Genomic DNA, 22,214 nt, shown 5'->3' with positions numbered 1-22,214 from the left:
GGAACTGTGGTCTAAGTTCAATGTCTAACTTGTGGGCCATGCACCATGGAAGCATCCAAAGACCATAGCTGAGACAGAGGTTTCCAAAATATTAAGGATTCAGTTTTTCTCAACCTCACTTTTGTCTGCAGGTCATTCCTGCTGATAAAACTCCTGTAAGTTTTTATAATCCTTGTTTTTACTTCCTACTTGAGTAATAACAATTTCCAAGTGCTAATAATATATCATTTTTGTGTTTCTCAACTATGACCTTAAAAATACAGTAAATAAAATATAGTAAGTGACAGTAAACATGTAAATTAGCCCAGTGTGTTTCATTTTTCTTATGTACAGTCTTTCTTTGAAAGACAGATTTAAAAAAGAATACTTTGAAGCATTAAGCAGGGAGTTTACAGTCCATGATTCTATTTGCACATCAAAAAAATCATGGGCTCAGTAGCTGCTAACAAGGGATTTGACCTGTAGACTCTCAAGCCCACCTGGAAGAAATTTAAGAATCCACTTCCGGGACAGCTGCCCTACCCAGGGATTCCATTCCTGAGAAACTACACAAGCAAAAATACTTTCCTAACATAAACCAGACCATGGGACACAAAATGGGATCTCTAGGGGGTAGTGGATTCACTCTGCACTAGTTCAGCTCTGTAATACCTTATTTATTATTGAAGTTACCATGTATATTTTGTAGGCAAATTTTATTGCACTAATTAGCTCATTAACAGCCTCTAGAGAGAAGCCAGACTTCACTGTAGGCTGGTTTCCTGAATTTTAATAACACAAATAAAGAGAAAATATATATGCTGAGTTTTGGGAAAGCCCCAAGACTCTCCAAACATCTCTGATTTATTTAAGGTATCAAAACATAGAAAAGTATGAATGGTGGATTAAAATAGAGAAGAATTTCTCAATAAATATGCAATGCAATAGGTTGGAAAATTTAAACAAGCAATGGCATTTATGGCATTTTAATTTAATAGAAAAAATCAGACTTATTCACTGAGATGAAGCAGAAGCTCATTTGTTCCAGAGCCCATACGCACCAAGCTGGAGGGGGTTTCTGATTGGGTAGAGTGAGGTAAAAGTGGATCAGAAAGGTCTTGGATAGCTCAGCCTCCAAGACACTGTCCCTTTAATTGACCTTCCTGATGTGGTTGATGATATGATCAATGACATACAGTATGGTACCCTGGCCTCCAATGTCTGTAGTACAGACACCTTTGTTCTCCACAGGCGTCAGGACTGCAGAGCAAATGGAGGTGGCACAGGAGAGGAGCTGGAGGTAATCCAGCATGATACAGCCCACTAGCAGCGTGGCAGTAGGGCTGGCCACATTCTCACTGGCTATGCTCTTGCTTGACTGTGATGCAGCTCTTTCAAACATTGCATGTATGGTGCCATAGTTGGCACCAGGCAGGAGGCCTGCACCCCCCAACCAACTCTGTGCAGATACTGTTGACAATGTTGCCATAAAGATTGGGCATCACTGTGACATCAAACTGCTGGAGCTGGGATGCCAGCTGCATGGTGGTGTTATCCACAAGCATGGCTTTGGAGGTGATCTGAGGATAGTGGGATGCCACGTCCCTACAGACTGGAAGTAGAGACCATCTCCCAGTTTCATGATGTTGGCCTTGTGCACAACAGTCACTTTCTTGTGCCCCTTCTCCTGGGCCAGCTGGAAGGCATATTTGGCAATGCGTGAAGACTTGGCCTCCGTAACAATCTTTAGGCCCTCTATCACTTCCTTCACACTCTCATACTCCAGGTCACTATATTCACCCTCTGTGTTTTCCCAGACAACAAAGATGTCTACGTATTTGTACCGGGTCTCCACGCCTGGCTGACTCTTAAAATGGGTGACATTAGCAGAGAGACTGAGGGAGGTGTGAAACATGTTGTTGCGGGATTTGTGACATGGTGGAGGCTGTGGTCAGTTTCAATGTTGCCCTTCAAGGACACACAGTCTTGATGGTCTGCCAAGACAGCATTGTGAACATCCTCTTCACAGGAAGTGGAATGAATGGTCACCTCCTCCAAGTCCACAGGCACACATACCTGAACACAGTCAATATGCAGAGTAAGTTCAGGCCCAATGCCATCCCCAGGGGTCATGGTCACAGTGTGGCACCCACCATACTTGGCTAATGGAGGAATATTGTACTGAAATGAGAAGCACCTCTGTAAGGTCTCATGGCCAAGTAAAATCTCCCAAGAATGGCCCAGAGCTGGATGTTGGAACATGGCCTGCATAAAGCACCTGGCAGCTGGCAGCATCTTCACTGCCATGATCATTAACCAGAGATTAGTTTAATTTGTGCTCTTGCTCTTGTTTTGAATTGGCTTCTTTTGGTGAAATCCTAAATCCATTAATTCTTGCTTAGGTCACAATTGTGTCTCCTTCCTTGTGTTCTATTTTGGAAAGACATTCTATTGTGGTGAGAGAGACAGAGAGCTAGTCAAGAGATGTGATGTGTTACACAGTAGAAGATACATTTTGGAATTGAAAAATAATTCATTAGGTACATTCAATGTGCTAAGCTCTATATGATATACTTTTAAAAAGTGACTTTATGCTCATATTTTAGAGCAGTTTTAGGTTCACAGCAAAATTGAATGGTGGGTACAGAGAGTTCCTGTACAGCCCCTGCCCTGACAAAGGCACAGCCTCCTTCATTGTCAAAGTTCCCCACCAGAGTGGCACAGTTGCTCCAACTGACGAGCCTATATGTACATATCATTACCACTGAAAGTCCATAGTTGACATTGGGGTTCATTCTTGGCATTGAACATTGAATTTGGACAAATTCCAATGACATGTACCTGTCATTATAGTACCGTACAGAGTAGTTGTACAGACTAAAAACCCTCTTAGCTTTGCCTATTCACCCCCCTCTCTCTCCCGTAACTCCTGGTAACCATTGATCATTTTAGTGTCCCCATAGTTTTGCATTTCCCAGAATTTCATGTAATTGGAATCATATACTATTATAGCCTTTTCAGATTGGCTTCTTTGATTTGGTAACAGGCAGTTTGGTTTCTTCCATGTCTTTTCAGGGTTTGATAGCTCATTTCTTTTTAGCATTGAGTGATATATTCCACTGTCTGGATATACCACTGTTTCTCCACTCACCCAGTGAAGGACATCTTGCTTGTTCCCAACTTTTACAATTATGAATAAAGCTGCTATCAATGCCCACGTGCAGGTTTTGTGCAGACACACGTTTTCAACTCCTCTGGGTAAATGACAAGGAGCACAACTGCTGGGTCCTGTGGCAAAGTAATGACTGAGTTTTATCAAAACTGCTACACTGTCTTCCCAAGTGGCTGTGCCATTTTGCATTCCCACCAGAAATGAATGACAGTTCCTGTTGTTGCACATCCCCCCTAGCTTTGGTGTTGTCAGTGTTCCAGAGTTGGGCCATTTACTAGGCATGTAGTGGTATCTAGCTGTTGTTTTAATTGACATTTCCCTGATGACAAATGATGTGAAGCATCTTTGTGTGTACTTGTCATCTGTATATTCTTGATGAGGTATCTGTTAAGGTTTTTGGCCCCTTTTTAATCAGAATGCTTTCTTGTGGTTGAGTGTTAAGAGTCTTTGTATATTTTGGATAACAGTCCTTAATCAGATGTGTCTTTTACAAATAGTATCTCTCAACTCTGGCTTGCCTTCTCATTGTCACGCTACTGTATTTTTGCAAAGTTGTTTTTAATTTTAATGCAGTCTAGCCTCTTAATTATTTCTTTCATGGATCCTGCCTTTAGGGTTGTACATAAAAAGTCATTGCCATACCCAGAGTCATCTAGATTTTCTTCTATGTTTTCTTCTAGAAGCTTGATGGTTTTGCATCTTACATGCTAAGTCTATAATCCACTTTGAGTTAATTTTTGTGGAGGATTTAAAGTGTGCATTTTTTTTTTTTTGCATGTGGATGTCCAGTTGTTCCAGCTCCATTTGTTGAAAAGTCTGTCTCTGCTCCATTGTGGTACCTTTGCCACAATGTGACTATTTATGTGGGTCTGTTTCCGGGCTCTCTTTCTTACATTGCTTTAGTCATCTGTTTTTCTGCTCATATCACTGTCCTGGTTACTATAGCTTTATAGTAAGTCTTGAGATCAAGCATGTCAGTCCCTCAGCTTTGTTCTTCTTCAATATTGTTTTGGCTATTCTAAGTCTTTTGCCTCTCCATATAAACTCTGGAATCAGTTTGTCAATATCCACAAGGTAACTTTGCTGGGATTTTTATTAAGTTTGCATTGAACCTATAGATCAAATTAGGAAGAATTGCTAGCTTGACTATATTAAGTCTTCCTATCCATAAAGATGGAAGATCTCTCAACTTATTCAGTTCTTCCTTGAATTAGTTCATCAGAGCTTTGTACTTTTCCTTATGTAGATTTCATACATGTTGTTTGATTTATACCACAGCATTTCGCTTTGGGGGATGCTAATGTAACTGATAGTGTGCCTTTCATTTCAAATTCCACTTGCTCATTGCTGATATACAGGAAAGTAATTGACTTCTATATAGTAACCTTGTACCCTGAAATTTTACTAAAATCACTTATTAGTTCCAGGAGCTTTTTTTTTATCAATTCTTTCAGATTTTCTACATAGACCATCTTATCATCTGCAAACAAAGACATTTTATATCTTTCTCCTCAACCTGTATACCTTTTATTTCCTTCTGTTGTCTTATTGCATGAGTTTGAAATTCTAGTATAATAATGAAAGAAAGTGGTAAGAGGGAGCATCCTTGACCTGCACCTTATTTTAGCAGGAAAGCTCTGTGTTTCTCATTATGAAGTATGGTGTTAGCTGTAGGTTATGAGGGTATTTTTTATTCAATTTGATGAAGTTACCCTTTATTTTTTGTCAGAATTGTATGGTTCTATTAACACAAATATGATATGTGCACAAGCTGTCTATTCATTGTCTTCACTGTGCAGCCTGGCATCAGGACTGGTGGCCAGCTGGGCTGCTCTGTCCACCATGGCTTTTTGGTTCTTTAAGGAGACATTGTGAGCAATCTCAGCACAGTAAGGTTTGTTGCACATCAGCAGTACTTCAAACTCCTTGATGTTGTGGACCAAGAACTTCCGAAAACCACTGGGCAGCATGTGCTTTGTTTCCTTGTTGCTCCCATAACCAATGTGGACATCAAGGTCTGGCCCTTGAATCTCTGTGCACCCTATTGTCAGTGCCTCTGGGTTTCTGCCAGTTCCGCTTAATCTTGACAGATCAGTCCGACTGGTGCCAGATGAACTTCTTGGTCTTCTTTTATTCTTTTTTTAATTGTAAGTATTTTTAATTACTCCACATTTTTGCCTCATGTGATGTGATACGAGATGACATTATGACAGATAGAGAAGTAGAAAACTGGGTTAGCATGAAGTATCCTCAGCCATCCTTAAAAAGTCATTATATAAATTTTTGTTAGTTTTTGTTTGTTTGCTTGTTTGTTTTCAGTTTCCAGGCTTCAGCCTAAGATCCTGGATATCTCTGTTTAGGCATAAGAAACAATTAGATATGTGACCACCTGGCTTGGTCCTCTTTCTGGCAATCTTGGGTTTCACGAGAGGTCTGAGAGCAGCCATGGTGCCGGGTAAGAGATGGCACAAGTTACCATCTATATTGGAGAGCTTTTGTCATGAAGGGGTGTTGGGTTCTGTCAGATGCTTTCCTGCATTTATTTATACAATCAGGCAATTTTTCTTTTTCAGCCTGTTGAAGTGATGAATTACATGAATTGATTTTTTTACTTTTCAATTATAGTTTACATTCAATATTATTTTGTATAAATTTATTTTCAAATGTTGAACCAGCCTTGCATATCTGGGATAAATCTCACTTGACTATGATGTACAATTATTTTTATACGTTGTTGGATTCAATTTGCCAATGCTTTGTTAGGGATTTTCACATCTGTGCTCATGAGAAATATTGGCCTATAGTTTCCATTTCTTATAATATCTTCATCTGCTTTTGCTACCAGGGTAATGCTGGTCTCATAGCATGAGTTACAAAGTATTCCCTCTGCTTCTATCATCTGAAATATGTCGTAGAGAACTCATATAGTTTTTAATTTTATTTATTAATTTTAGAGAGAGAGAGAAATATCAATTTGTTGTTCTACATATTCATGCATTCATTGGTTGCTTCTTACATGTGCCCTGACCAGAGATCTAACCCCCAGCCTTGGCGTATAGGACACTCTAGCTGAGCGACCCGGCCAGGGCATAGTGTAATGTTTTCCTTAGATGTTTGGTAGAATTCACCAGTGAACCTACCTGGGCCTGGTAATTTGTTTTGAAAGGCTATTAAGTACTGATCCAAGTTTTAAAGTACGGAGTGGGGCAAAAGTAGTTTTATAGTTGCAATTAAGCAAAACACAGAGCTTATTCTTATTCACTAATTATTGTATCATTTTCCATATGAACAACTGTAACCCTACTTTCCCCCACCCTATGTATGCAGGTGTACCTCAGATATTGCGGGTTTGATTCTAGGCCACCACAGTGAAGCGTGTGTCACAATGAAGTGAGTCACCACCAGGACCTTGGTAGAGGGTCCTGCCTTCAATTCGTAAAAATCACAACATCTATGAAAATGCAATAAAGCAAAGAACAAGGAAATGAAGTAAGCTTGTATTGCCTACTCAGATGGCCTGTTTCTTCTTGTGTGAGTTTTGGCAAATTATGTCTTTTAAGGAATTGGTCCATTTTGTCTATGTGATCAAATGTGCATGCATAAAATTGTTCACGGTCTTCCTTTATTGTCCTTTTAACATCCATAAGATCTATAGTGAGGTCCCCTCTTTCATTTCTGATATCAGTAATTCGTGTCCTTTTTCTATTTTTCTTAATTAGCCTGACTAGAGCCTTATCAAAGACAGTGTTTGGTTTTGTTGATTTTCTCGAATGATTTTCTCTTTTCATTAATTTCTTCTTGAATCTTTCATATCCCTTTTCTTTGGCTAATTTTGGATTTAACTTATTCTCCTTCTTCTAGTTTCCTAAGGTGGAAGCTTAGATTATTGATTTGAGATCTTTCCTCCCTTCCACTATATTCATTCATTGCTATATATTTCCCTCTGAGCACTGCTTCCCAAAAACTATGTGAAGTTGTATTTTCATTTTGTTCAAAAATATTTAAATTTCTCATGAGATCTCTTGACTCACATGTTATGTAGAAACATGTTGTTTAATCTCCTTCACATTTATTTTGGGGCTTTCCAGCTATGTTTCTATTATTTATCTCTAGTTTAATTCTACTGTGGCCTGAGAGCAGACATTGTATGATTTCAAGTCTTTTGAATACAGCAAGGTGTATTTTATGGCCCAGAAGGTGGTCTACCTTGGTAAATGTTCTCTGTGAGCTGGAGAAGAATGTATATTCTGCTGTTGATGGATGAAGTAATCTATAGATGTTGAATATATTCAGCTGATTGATGATGTTGAGTTCAACTATGTCCTTAGAGAGTTTCTACTTGCTGGAGTTTTTACCTTTTGATTATTGTTAACTTTTTTAAAAAACACTATTCCAAGATGGCTGTGCCACTTTTTATCCCATCAACAGTGTAAGAGAACTACAGCTTTTCACATCCTCACCAACACTTGACATTGTTGTACTTATATATTTAGCCACTTGAATGGATTGTGTTCATATTTTACTGTGTTTTTGATTTGCATTTTTTTCACTATGAGGTATAGTGTCTTTTAAAATAATGCTACAAGCATTAATGTCTGATATTTCTAGAAATCAACTCATCAACCATGGAAAGAAGGCAAATTCTGTGCTTCACAAAGCCATCCTAGCTATGCTATTTTATTAAAAATGAAGCATATCTTTAATAACAAACCTGTCACAGTCCTGCTCCCACTTAACTTTCCATCTACAATGCCCTGATGCAGGTCAGTGGCTGTTGGAGGAGGTAGTTGATTCATTTATGAACATTTCCAAAGGGCTGTTAAAATCCAAATGATGAACACACAGACTTAGTAAGGTCTACAACGATGCACCACTCCCCCTGTCTAAGGTGCTATGCTGGGTATTTTACACACATCGTCATAATCCACCAAGGCAGGCATGACAGTCAATACTTTACAGATGAAGCAACTGGCTTATCACAGAATGTACAAACTTATATTATTGTGAATGAACAGAGAATGGAATAGATAAGGAGAGTATTTCTAAGGGTTGCCAGAGGCCTAGTCCAGTGCTTCTGAAACCTGATCAACCTGAGTACTCACTGATATGCACATTCTCATTCAGAAGTTCTCTTGAGGAAGGGGTGCAGAGGAGGAGCTGCCTAGTGGTACCGATTCTGCTGGTCCCCTTACCATACTTTGAATATCAAGGGCCCGTCTTTACCCTCTCATGAGGTCCAGGGAGGTCAGAGCCAGTATGGGACGTGCTTGCAGACAGCCTGCTGGGAGCCAACAAGGAAGCAGTACTGCTTTCTCTTCCTAAAAATTGATATAAAATGGCTGTCAAGTAGGAGCCAGCTGGGTACCTGTTGGTCACTTAATATGTCAAATAAGATAGATAACAGCTGCCCACCATCAGTGCCAGAGGCTAGAGAAAATCATAATCCCAGGAGAGCGTGCTGGCAGAAAAATGACCCAGATACAGCTACACAGTTTTGTTTCTGCCAATGGGCCACCCTTACATAAGCACACACTCCAGTCCTCTTCCTAGCACTGGAAAAGAGAAGACATCTTTTAAAGCTTTGAATAAAGAAGAAAGAAAGCCCTTTCTATCAGGATGATGGTAGAGATTTTAATAGACAGAATGACCTACAAACATCCCTGAGTCATGGAAAAAGCCCTTAACCTCAATGGGACAAAAATAAGATACATGTTACGCAGGTCTAGAATGACAAAAGTGCCACGGCTTTACATATGTGAGCAGAAAAGTTCAACCAAGCCTATCGCTCATGTGATGTTGAAACAGTAAAAAGGTTTAAGCTAGAGAGACACATAATCCAACTTGTATTTTCAAAATGATCCTTTGAGAGGACAATCTGGAGGATAAACAGTAAAGTGGCTTGCCTGGGGGTAGGTGGGCCATTTAAGAGGCTGTCACTACGGTTCTCTGAAAGGGATCCCCAGAGCAGCAGCAAGATCCCTGGGAACTGGTTAAAAATGCCATTTCTTGGACTTATTGAATCAAAGAGTCTGGAGTTGAGTCTGGGGTTGGGACCTAACCATCTGCGTTTTAATGACTCAGATGCTTTCTGGCATTTGAGAACCATGAAATGGGCCCAACAGAAAATGACAAGCAGTTGTTCTAAGGTGAAGGCAGTGAGAATGGAGGGAAGTACTTTCAGAGACATTTAAGAGGCAAATAAACTTGGCTGCTCACCTGGGAGACATTGAACATTATTCTGATTTTTGTGAACAGACTGGGTGAGTGATGATGCAATCAATAAAAACGTACAACACTGAAAGAACAGTTTGGCTGGGGGAATAGGTTAGAAGCGAGTTCAGTTTTGGCTATGATATGCTTTGGGAGCCTGTTTGAAGGTCCACATAAAAATGCCCAGTGGGTAGTGGATGGCTTAATATATGCCTGCAGGTCCAGAGAAAGAATTGTGGGTGATGATATAGATTCAGAAGCCATCCACATATGGGAGAGAGTTAACCACACAGAAGTATATAAAATAGCCTCGAGCCGAGGTTTTCAACTTTTCTTCTGCTATGACAGATGATGAATAGCTTTCATATGAGACACACTCCCTGGAGTATACTCAGATTGTAATGAAAACCAAATACACACACGCACACATGAACAAAAGTAGTTGGTCAAATAAAGCAGAGTTCCCACGCTGCTTTTATAGGTCATATTTATGAAAGTATTTTACTAACAAATGAGTAAAATCATTTATATAATAATGGTAAAATGTCATTTTTGAGGATAAACAGATATGATTAATGCAATATAAAAATGGTGTAAATCAATATTTTAAAGATCAAATTCAGGCCTATATAGGTAATATAAACAAAATAAGCATGTGCTAATACAGGTAAAAAACTCATATTTTATGGTTAAAAAGTATAGCACATCATAGTTCCATGTAGTCATGATGTTAATAGAAATAATTTCATTGCACGTGTCATTTGGATGACCACATTGCTTTTGATTTGGAAACTGTAACTACAGCCTCATTCTCATTTCTAGGCCATGCATATGTAGATGCATACGCATATTTTCTTCATCTCTCTTCCTCAGTGAAAATGAAGCAATGTATCCAATTGTATCCAAAATGTATCCCATCAAAGAAGCAAACTCAACTTAAATCCACAGTTTACAAATTACAATACTTCAGACTTGCTGTAACTATCAATGACACATCAGTAACCATAGTTCATGGATATTTTCAGCCAGCATATAATAGGCTATGAATTGTGAGCAATTCACTTCCAGCTCACTCTAATTCCACCTTTCCTCACATGCAAGCACACACTATTAAAATGCAAATGAGTGACTGTGACATCCTTATAATGGTAATTTTCAGAAGAGTCTAATTATTTTAAAAAGTCAATCATTCACAAGTGCTTGTAACTTACTGTTTATGAGTAAGTGAGTGGTTTTGACATATGTCACAACAACGGGAACACTGCAAGGTGTCATGCCTGTAAGGTCACAAAGTACTAAGCTGGTTAGATAGTTGTAGAGAAAGCACAGAAAAATGATGACAAAACTGGGATATCATCCATTATCAATACTAAAATTATTAAAGGAAGATGACTAGAAAAGAAACAATCTGGGTAGCAGGTGGGGAATGGAGACAAAATGTCACAGGTCAAAAGAAGTGAAACTCAAGCAGTGAGTGGTCGCAGTGTCCATATCTTGTTGAGAGGTTAAATAAAACTAGAAGGGGCAATGACAGGGTCGCTGACCATTTCCATGGGGCTGCATAGGTCAGTGATTGACAGCACAAGTGCCACAGCCAACCATTCTACCATGAATGTCTTCTACGACGTTGACAAATTTCATGACATCTTCTGGAACTTATATTCCAGTGGGAGTAGACAGCAGGAAATACTGGATAGATAGATAGATAGATAGATAGATAGATAGATAGATAGATAGATAGATAGGCAAACAAGTAGCATATAAGTGAATCTACTAATTTCAGAAAGAGAAAATTCCATGGAACACACATAAAACCTGCAGCCTTCATGGAGCTTACATTCTTGGCGGAGTTAACCTAAACATATCTAGGTGGAATGTGAGTTGCCAGTGGCTGCTAAATGGATCCCCAGTGACTTAGCCAAGACATGAGAAGTTCAGAGGATGCACTGACTGTGCACCTGGGCTACGATGATTGGAAAGGGGCTTCTGTCAAACCTTACAGAAGGGCCAGTGGCAGATCAGTGCAGGGGAAAGGAGAAGATTTCTGAGATGGAGGCAAAACTGAAAGGCCTGCAGGGGACACTAAGCACTCCTGCTCAGCTGAAAGGAAGGGTTTAAGCAGGAAAACGGTGGCAGATAAATGGGAAGAGTAAATTGGGGTCAGAGGACAGACACACTGGAATGTCAAACTAAGAAAATTTATGATACCCTGAAGGCAGGAGGGAAACATTTAAGGTTTTGAAAGAAAAATACAAGGTTTTGAAAGGTACTGCTTGAAAAAGGGAAACGTGCACTCTACAAAAGAGAAACAATAAATTTTCAGTGACTAAGACTGCTTTCTATTAATGCCTTACCTTAATAAAAGCAAAATTTTAAAAACATTCTCCCTCTCAGAAAGTTCCTGAAATCCACTTCACATTCTACAGAATCAACTGATTATGAACACTATTTTATCAATGACTTTCCTAAAACGATCAATGCAGAGAGACTTAATGTGCTGCAGTTCCTCTAGTGCCCAATTAACAACTTTCCCCATCATTCCATCACTGTGTACTACCCACGGAAGAGTGGACAGAGACACGCAGCTCTCCGAGGAAGCTGTGGAGAGCCAGACTTAAAGTAACCCACGAGTGTGCCCCTCGCTTTCCAAAAGACAAGACACATTGTACAATACCAAATACACTGAAAAGGGCCATGTTTGAGGAAGAGTTACACTTATTTCTACACTAAGCAGAGTTTTCTGGATATAGTTTACACTTAGGAAAGGAACACCACCCCTCCCCCACACACACCCCGGCTCAAAGGTTGTTAAGATGGGGTTGGCAGTTTCACATTATTCATGATTTATCTTATCTTATTTATTTATTCATTCATTCGTTCATTTAATTTTTATCAGGAACAGTGGAGTTTATGGTCTAGTCAGAATTCGATGCTTAAGCAGCAACATCAGCCTTTCTTGGAAAGAAGACAGGTGAAGACTCAAGGTCACAGGTCAATTAAAGGCAGCCTACTTTTGATCTGTCCTTGCAGATAAATTTTACAGCTACATGAATGACTCTATTAAGCACTTTTTCTATTACTACCTAGGCCTTGCCTACGCCACTCTAGATTCTCTCTCCGTGTCTAGGAGGGCTGTGATCTTCCAAGAACTATTCATTCACAAGTGCGATCATAATATTTTTCCTCACTTTTTACACTTTAGAGGTTTTCCTCTGACCAGGATATGGCCAGAGAATCTCTTCTTGCCATAATGACTGGATGCAGGAGTCAAGTCATTTCTGCTAAGCCAATCTCAGTTTTCAGCTCAAAACACACACACACACACACACACACACACACACACACACTCCCCACAACTGCTGACACCAGCTCAGGCAACCATACACTGTGGGTTTTCCCAAATGTTTCCATTTTCAATTTTCCCAAAATCATAGTCCCCAGAACACTCCGCACTGGTTAAGCCAGTGTGAACCAATTTTTATAATAAGGTTATTATAATAACTACAGGATCTGTAAATTAGTGACAGCGTTCTGAAGCCAGCTATGTTTGCCAGTGGTCCTGGAATGGGTTCCCTGCAGCCTCCACAGCCCCGCCTGCCAGTGCTCACCCTCCCTTCGAGATGGAAGGTGGGCTCTGCTGGGAGCACACCCAAGGCCGTGTTAGGTAACACCTTACCTCCATTCCAAAAGGCAGCCATGAGGTAGGTGCTATTCTCACGGATTAGTAAATAAGATAAGTGATATTCATAGTGGATTCATAGCTCCTGCTAAGTCAGCAGAAGATTCAAACTCTGGCCTCTTCCCCCTAAGCTTGTGCTGTTTCTGTTTTTATCCTCACCTGAGGACATGTTTATTGATTTTAGAGAGAAGGGATTTTAGAGATGAGGACATGTTTATTGATTCTAAGGGAGAGAGAAAGGGAGGGAGAGAAACATCAATGTGAGAGAGAAACCTCAACCGGTTCCCTCTTGTCTGCACCCTGACAGGGGACTGAACCCATAACCCAGGCATGTGCCTTGACCAGGTGTCAAACCAGTGACCTTTCCATTTACGGGACAAACTTCAATCAACTGAGCCACACTGGCCAGGGTCTAAGTTTGTGCTTCTCCCCTACACCCTGCTGTCTCTTCTTCTGTTCTTTTATATGTCTCCATGTGCTACCTCGGCTGCCACTCCTATCCTTGGGAAGGAAAGGAAGGGTCTCACACAAAACCAAGTCACCAGGGTAGGCTATGAGGCATCGAACAGATAAACTGTAATTATACAAAATTAAAGCTACCCACAAACAAATTTCCAAGTAAAAATGCTTGTTTAAATGCATGCATTTGCATGTGCTCCTTCTTGAAATCCCATTAAATTAGACTTAAGTTGTTTGGATTTTTTTAAAGATTGTAAACCTACAAAGACAAAGAGAATGACAGGAAACAATAAAAGTGGAGTCTGGGAAGCAGATGAGGGAGTGATGACTGAGTTTTTGGATCTGAAAAAGGTTAACCACAAAGAGTGAGAAAAGTTAAGACACAATTTGTTTTGCACAAAAAGGCTCAGGAATGAGCAAACCAGATACTTTCTGAGAGTGGCAGGTAAAGGTGGGTTGAAGTTCTCTTTAAGAAGTAACACTGAGCCCTGGCTGGCGTAGCTCAATGGATTGAGCGCAGGCTGCGAACCAAAGAATCACAGGTTCAATTCCCAGTCAGGGCACAAGCCTGGGTTGCATCCCACGGCCCCCAGCAACTGCACATTGATGTTTCTGTTTCTCTCTCTCTCTCTCTCTCTCTCTCTCTCTCTCTCTCCCCTTTTCCCTTTCTTCCCTCTCTAAAAATAAATAAATAAATAAAAATATAAAAAAAAGGAAGTAACACTGAGGCCATGACCAGTTGGCTCAGTTGGTTGGAGCATTGTCCTGTACACCAAAAGTCTGCAGGTTCGATTCTGGGTCAGGGCACATGCCTAGGCTGCAAGTTTGATCCCCAGTCAGGATGCTTACAGGAGGCAGCTGCTCAATGTGTCTCTCTCACATTGATAACTGTCTGTCTGTCTCTCTCTCTCTTCTCCCCTTTCCTCCCTCCCTCCCTCTCTCTCTCTCTCTCTAGAGTCAATAAATATATGCTCTGGTGAGAATTAAAAAACAAAAAGTAACACCAGATCCCCTACCCAGTTACATGACTGCCCCTCCACCAACTGAGGGGAAACTGGGGCATGTGCAGGGCACACAAGGGAATACCATGCACGATTTAGTGAAAGTTCAACATTGAATTCAGGGGGAATAAGTTTCCATAGAAAACACAATGTTGAAAAATGAGTTTAGATTTCCGGATGTTCAGAAGGTGTTCAGAACTATATTTTCTAAGGAAATCAACAAACTAAAAATAAAATATTTACAGGTACTGATGATCAAGAATTCTCCAGAGAATGATCCAGATCACCTTACACTGGATTCCACTGTCAACCATCACACCCCCATTGTACAGAATTTCTGCTGAGTGCTTTATAGTTCAGGTCTCATGTATGAGCAAAGATCCAGGTTCAAACATTTGAGGGAAACGTCTAATATAAAATGTAGAAGCCCAGACAAATAAATAAATTAACACACAGAAACAATAAGGAGGACACAGGGACCCCATTAAGAGAAGAGCACTTCAAATAAGCCATCATTAATATCCTAAGAGAAAAACTATATCACACTTATGAAATACAAACAATATGCCATGACAAAACATAGAAAAAAAGAAGTGATCTTGAAATATAAAAGAAGATAGCAACAATGAAAATGATTTGTGACAAGTGACAAGGTTGGAAGTTAAAGTGGAAGAAATTCCCAGATATTACGTGAAAATAATAAACATATGGTAATAGAAAAAAATAAGAAAATTGAAAAACCAAATCCCATATTGCAAACCTAGAAGATAATGGAACAATGCCTCCCACATTCTTTAAAAAATGATTTATAGTGTAAAATACAATGCTTTTTTAAATTATTGAAGATGAAAATAAAATTATTTACTAGATACTTATCTTTTGCTTGCTATGTGCCAGATCATTTTCTAAGCAATTTTCAAAGAACTCCTTTAATAAAAGCAAGACAGATTTCAGAGAAGCAAGTTCCCAAACTTTGTTTCTCCTATCTATGTTTTGTCATGTAACCAATGCCAAGTGTGCTCCAGCCAGCCAGAGCAGTAAGCCAAGAGTGAGTGTGCATGATGTACAGGATCACTGGCTACCACCCCAGGGAGAATCCAAGGGGATCCCCAGATTCGTGCTGAAGAGAGGTTCCCAGGACGTGGGCTATAGTGAGCCTAGAAATCCACCAACCTTCAGGGAAGATTTATTTTTTTAAGATTTTATTTATTTATTTTTAGAGAGAGGGGAAGGGAAGCAGAAAAAGAGGTAGAGAAACATCAGTGTGTGGCTGCTCTCATGTGCCCCCACCTGGGGACCAGGCTCACAACCCAGGCATGTGCCCTGACTGGGTATCGAACTGGCAACCCTTTGGTTTACAGGCCCGCACTCAATCCACTGAGCTACACCAGCCAGGGTCTTTGGGGGATATTTATTAGAAAACATGAAAGGGTTAATGTCTTTAAGGTATTTATACAACTGGTGAACGTTTGGGGATAAATGATGGTAGATCCATAGTGAGCAATAAGATGATGAACCAGATGGTTACTAATGACAGAGGACAAAGTGCTGCACAGGAAAGGGAATCAAATGCACTTGGTAATTCATTCATCCAGCACACACACAGAAATGGCAACACAAATACAGAGCACTGACCCGACAAAAGGATGTGTGGAGAGGCATGTGAGAGATGGCCAAATCCCCGTCTTTTGTGGTGGTTAAGTCAATAAAAAATACCAAAGTTGGGAATATGAAGAAGTCGCAAAGAAACATGCTATTTAGATATGGCAAAAACAAAAAACAAAAAACAAATGAATCTGTTAAAGGCATGGAAGTGGTGGCCTGTAGGGATAGGAAAGGAGAAAACTTGCCCAGGGGATTAATCTTTTTTTAAGTATATTTTATTGATTATGCTATTGCAGTTTCCCCAATTTTCCCCCCTTTATCTCCCCTGCCCTGTCCTGCCCCCCACAACCTTCCAGCATCCCCCACCCTCAGCTTAGTTCACGTCCATGGGTTGTACATGTAAGTTCTTTGAGTCCTCTGTTTTCTATACTGGATTAATCTTTACAAAGCCTTCTTATTTACCTCTTTAAACCACATGCCTGTATAAATTTGATCAAAATACAAATTAATTTTTTTAATGTTCAAAACTGCTTTTTCCTTTGAGCAGCAAAATATGAGTTAACAGTCAGCAGACTGCTTGTGTTCTCATTCTGGCTCTCTCATTTATAACTATTTGACCTTGGGGAAATTGCTTCAAATATCTCTCTCCGCCTCAGTTTCCTCTTGTGTAATAACATGAGGGTAATAATCTGCTTCAAAGAGTTTTATGAGCGTGATATGCATACCTGCCATTTGGAGAGTGCTAGATCAATGGGTGTTTATGATCATCATTATTAGTGCAAATGCAATATTTGAGGGTATTTTATATCAGTCCAAGAATAATAAAGGAAATAAAACTGAAACAGTATGTCATTTCATTTTATCTCAACTCCAAATAAGATAGCTTGGCCTAAAATTATAATTAAAAATTTTTAAGAACCAACAGACTAACATTCTAAAAAGTAACAATTTATTAAGCAAACATTTGATAACTGCATAGAGTTGTTTCCTCTGATCACGTGAATGTCTATTCAATAAGATGCAGAATATTCTTTAATACCATATCCACTTAAAGAATATTTATAGTCCTTAATATTTTAACTTTCCTCTGCTTAACACTTTGAGAAATTAATGTAAAGTATTAATGTGTCTTCTAGGGAAAAATGGATTAACCTTCATTCATAATTATCTCCTTACCAAAAAGAAATTATTTCTAAATCTATCTTCATATTTCAAATGTGCCACCTAATTTTTTAAATATTTTAGGAACAATATGAGTATGAGTTTAAATGCATCCATCTAAAATATGCTGAGTAAAGAGAGAGGCTCCTTCATAATCCTCAAGACAGAAGATCATTTTCCTTCATGTAGATGAGGACTTTATCTGATGCATATTCATTAGTCTGCTCAGTTACCAGCTAGAAGACAGACAGATGATTAGTCTGCTCAGTTACCAGGTAGAAGACAGCAACTTAAAGCACTTTTCTTCACTGAGCTTCTCTTTGGAATGGAATGCCGAAGGATCAGAACATGCATGCCTAAGTGGTCAACTGAAAATGAATGTTCTATATGTCTTTCATCCCAAACTGCCAGGGACAATGTTCAAAATGAAATACATCAGGAGGCACTAAGCTACTAATGAGCCATGTTGGAATATCCACGATGCCAGCCACATCATCCTGGGTTCCTCCAGCTGTACAAAGAGACTTCTAATGAAGACATTCTCATGAAACTAATACAGCCTCATGCACAGTAACTTCTGTTTCCTGAGGCATCCTGCAATGGTGCTTGTTAAATCTAATTACCAATGGAAGCACAGAAACCTATCACTTGTCTGGTACCTTGTTAACACATCCCCAATGAGCCAATATAAAACGAATGTGACAGTAGTGTAGTCCACTGGAAAAAAAGCTGGAAAACATTGTGTGTGGCACTCTCAAGGTCTGGGTGTCAGAAAGAATATTATGTGATAAAGCTGAACAATAATTTTCTGATAAATAGATATGGTGCCAAGTTTGCTGAAATTAAATTCAGTCACAGGTGATAGCGTTCATGTTTTCTGTATACGAGTGATCTACTTTACTTGGGTATTGCTTGATAAAATTGTTTTGGAAGGTTGTAGGTCTGTTCTGAATTTACATATAAAATGTATGGATGTAAGAGAAGTGTCAGTTTTTACATCTGAAAATTAAAAACAGCATTTTACTTTCATTTCATCTTTTCTGGAGCAATGACAGTGCCTCATTTGTAACATCTGACCCAACCATGGCAGTTAGTATAGGGTGTTAGGGGAAAAAGTTCAGCTCGCAGTGGAGTAATATTTGTACATTTAATGTTCTGTGAGTAGCAAGGGGAGTGGATAAGGATCGAGGTGGGGGGAGGTAAGGGGAGAGGAGGGAAGGAGGTAGGGCAGGAGGGAGGAACAACTGTAAAAACATTGTAGTCTGTTGGTGATTCCTTCTGCCATTTCACCTCACTGCAATATGTGTTTGCCATAAAATGAGAGAGTATGGTATGGAGGATGGGAATCTATGGTTATCTAAATCAGTCTCCATGATTCCCTCATGCCTCTAGTAGCATTGGTGTTTTACTGAATGTGGTTTTAATGTTTAAAGACACAGTATTTACTTTTGGTTGCTTTCAATGTGGCTCCAGAATACAGCAATGCATTCATGTGGTGCCTGACTACAGAAACCTCAACATTTCCAACTTTGCAGGAAAAACTGGTTGTGTTGGACTCACCGAGTTAACCAGCTGCTCTTCTTGCCATCTTGTCCTCCTCAATAAAAACCTTTTTTTTTGGCTCTCACCAAAAGCCTTGGAATCATCGCTCTTGATACCTTACTGTCTCTCATACTCACACCCAATCCATCAACAAATCCTTTGGTTCTAAATTTAAACTTCCGTCCAAATCCAACCATGTTCAAGTCCTCCAGTGCTACAACTGGCATCTGTCATCGTCATTTCTCATGTGAATTACTGCTTCCATTGTTGCCTCCTTTTGATCTAACCTCCCCACAGCAGCCAGGGAATCCTTTAAAAAAGACAAATCTAATCATGTTACTATCCTCAGAAAACCTCTAATAACTTCCCTTGAGACACAGAATAAAATCTGAAGCATCTATCCGACCCAGACTTGCAAGTCCCTGGTGATGTGTTCCTGGATCCTCTGAGGGTGGCTGCCACCATTCTTCTTGATCCCTTGCTCTAGCCACTTGGGTCTACTTGCAGCTCCTGCAGCATTTTCAGCACCAGGGCTTTCACATTAGCTCTTCCCTCTGCCTGGAATGCAGTCTTCTCGAATGCAGCTTCCCTCCTCCCTCATTCAAGTCTCCCTCTCAGATATCATCACCTCATTGGAAGGACTGTTTATATCAAAGAACAGCCTCCCTCTATCCTTCACTCTATCATTTCTTACCTCCCTTTATTTTTCTTCTTGGTACATATCACTAATTGAAAATGTATGTATATACTTATTTGCTTATTTGTACAATTTAATTGCCCAGCTGCACAGACTTCATCTGTTTGGTTCCCTGTTATCCTCATTGTCTCTAGAACAAGTATGACACTCAGTAAGCACTCAGTAAGTATCTGCTATAAATGAACTGAGAAACTATGCTGAGTTGTAGTTTACAGGAAGGTTAAAGGGTATGATGGCAACTTTTAATTGTATGTGAATTACATTTCAGAATTTATTGCCTAAATATGATACCACTCTAAGCATATGACAAGGACAACTCTATTAAAATTCAGCTTAAATACAAATCTGCTAAGCAGAATAAATGGCTTCATGGATATAGGCTGGGTTACCAACAGCTAGGCAAGCAAAATCCTGGAAATCAGAAAAACAATGGTCTTTTAACCACAGTGGTCTAGAGAAAGTCATCTAGTATTTTCCATCTTCTTTTCTCTATAAAAAGAGTGAGATGCCAATGTGATCATCTCACTCTTTGGTCCCATAGGGACTGAAGTCCAAACTCCTGAATAGATCATTCAAGACTTCCTGAATACTGGCCTGGCCAATCCCCTGGACACTTCCTGAAACTCTTTTCATCTTCTGGTTTTCACTAACCCAGTGACCCAGCAACATCACAGTATACTCTGTTCCCCAGAAAGACAGTGAGCAAGGGTACCTCCATCACTTTGCTCATGCTATTCCTCTGCCCAAAATGTCTAGCCCTCCCATCCATTTAGCAAACTCCTATTTGTCCCTGGAAATTCAGATAAAATGTGACCACTTTTGTAAAGCCTTCTCTGACCCCTGATTACAGCAAGTCACTCCCACTCTCCTTTATAGTGATAACCACTTTAAAGTACAATAGAATTGTAAAGTTATGAAAAGTTTACCCATCATACATATAACATCCTCTTGGGCAGGGATGACATCTTATTCATCTTATTCATCTTGAATCTATAAATAGTGGTACAGTATTTGGTTTATACTAGATGCTCAATAAATACTTAATCGATCACTTTCTCCCTGTTTCCTACATATTTCTAATGATGGCTTTAAGGTAGTTGTGCCTTTCTGAGGCCAAAATGAAGAGTTACATTGCCTTTGAAAGAAAAAAAATGCCAATATTAGTAGATACAACAGCAGATCTGCCTTCTAGATATTCATCATCACCACTAAGGACAACTCAGTGGGGTTTACCTTCTATGCAGCTTCAGATCAGCAGTTCTTCACCTCTGACTGTTAGTTAACTGTAGGGTTTAGAAGTAAATCCATTCCACGTAGCACTATGTGTTCAAGTCCCACCAATCTGTACATCTATCTTAGGTTTTCAGCAAGAGATAATATATAATTATACAGAGATTGTTCCATAGAGGTAAAAATTATACAACATATAGATATGAAGTGAAGGAACCTTGGAAAAATAAATGCCATAAACGTGAATGGGTTGTACTGAACATCCATTCATTGAGTGTTCTTTATGTACCAGACACTATGCTAAGTTATGACGATAAAAAAGATATTAGTTCTACCTTTAAGAGAATAATGGCCTGACAGAGGAGAGTGCTACAAAGAGAGAAGATATAATAAACACGCTAAGTGTTGACAAGGAAGTAAGGATCACTTGCAGTGGGAGCAGAGAAGGAGTATGTTTGAATGCTGAGGAAATTGGGAAAGTCCTCAGTGAGAAGGTAAGGCTTGAGTTGATTCTTTAAAAAGGAGAGACATTTTCCTCAACAGTTAAAACCTAATGAAAATTCAAGCAGAAATATTAGCAAGTACAAAAGCATGGAAGTACAGAGCACACAGGGCGATCCCCACTGGGAGAGTCAATGATGGATCTGTACAGACAGGCACACGCAAGCAAGACTTTTTAAATGAACCTGGATATGTTCCAAACTTTATTTTGCTAGCTTTTTTTGGCAAACAAATATAAAAAAATAAAGGATATAATGTGCAATCAAGAAATGCAATAATCGAATTGTTTTAGAAAGCAGGAAGGGAGAGGAAATACAGAATGATTACTATACAACTGTATGAGAAGAAACTGCTACTTAACATGTCTTCATTTCCAGTTTCCCAGATACTGCAGTGGTTTCCTCGCCCTACAACCTGCCTCTGATGTTTGCCTGCATGTCATCTTGTCAACTGTATTCTCACCCCTTCTCCAAATCTAGTTCATAAAAGCTGTTTTGCTACCAAAGTGCAGTTGTTAGCTCTGCAGTAGATGATCCAAGCAGAAAAGCCTATTTGCCTTGCAATATATCCTGAGGGTTTCATAAGGACAGCTCCTCTGTTTTCCAACCACTAAACAAGCATGGCAATTACTTTCCTGGGAAACAGAAAGTTTGAAGAGCACTGATGATCAACAAACATAAGAAAGCTGAGGTGTCAGATTTAGAAGTTCAGCTACTGTGGCCAGGCAAGAAAAATGTAAAACCCTGCTAACTACACTGGGGGAAACGCTGGCATGCCAACCAGCCTTACAAGTCCCATCTGCCCACTGCCAGGGATATTCTGACTATGCTTTCTTAGAGCCCTCACAATAGTCCACCAGGCTCTTAGTCTCTTGGCTCTTAATTTATAGACAACATTTCCTCTGCAGATTAGCACGTGCCTGTGCCGCCCGTCTGTCATTTCAGATTGTGACCATTCCCTCTGCTCCTTTCCATGTCA

The 22,214-nt window shown here is 39.6% G+C and overlaps 1 protein-coding gene and 2 pseudogenes across 2 annotated transcripts in view; all 3 read right to left on the bottom strand.

Moving 5' to 3' along the window:
* The window catches only part of NELL1 (neural EGFL like 1), a 727,165-nt gene that overhangs the window by 236,076 nt on the left and 468,875 nt on the right, over positions 1-22,214 (bottom strand). The gene's annotated exons all lie outside the window — the stretch shown is intronic.
* Positions 1,130-2,292, bottom strand: LOC123809890 (annotated as a pseudogene).
* LOC123810012 lies at positions 4,927-5,610 on the bottom strand (annotated as a pseudogene).

This window comes from Phyllostomus hastatus, unplaced genomic scaffold (genome assembly GCF_019186645.2).
Source record: "Phyllostomus hastatus isolate PE091 unplaced genomic scaffold, TTU_PhHast_1.1 phas_scaffold_585, whole genome shotgun sequence".
Taxonomy (NCBI): Eukaryota; Metazoa; Chordata; class Mammalia; order Chiroptera; family Phyllostomidae; genus Phyllostomus; species Phyllostomus hastatus.
The sequence above is the reverse complement of the archived record's forward strand: the minus strand, read 5'-3'. Positions and strand labels throughout refer to the sequence as shown.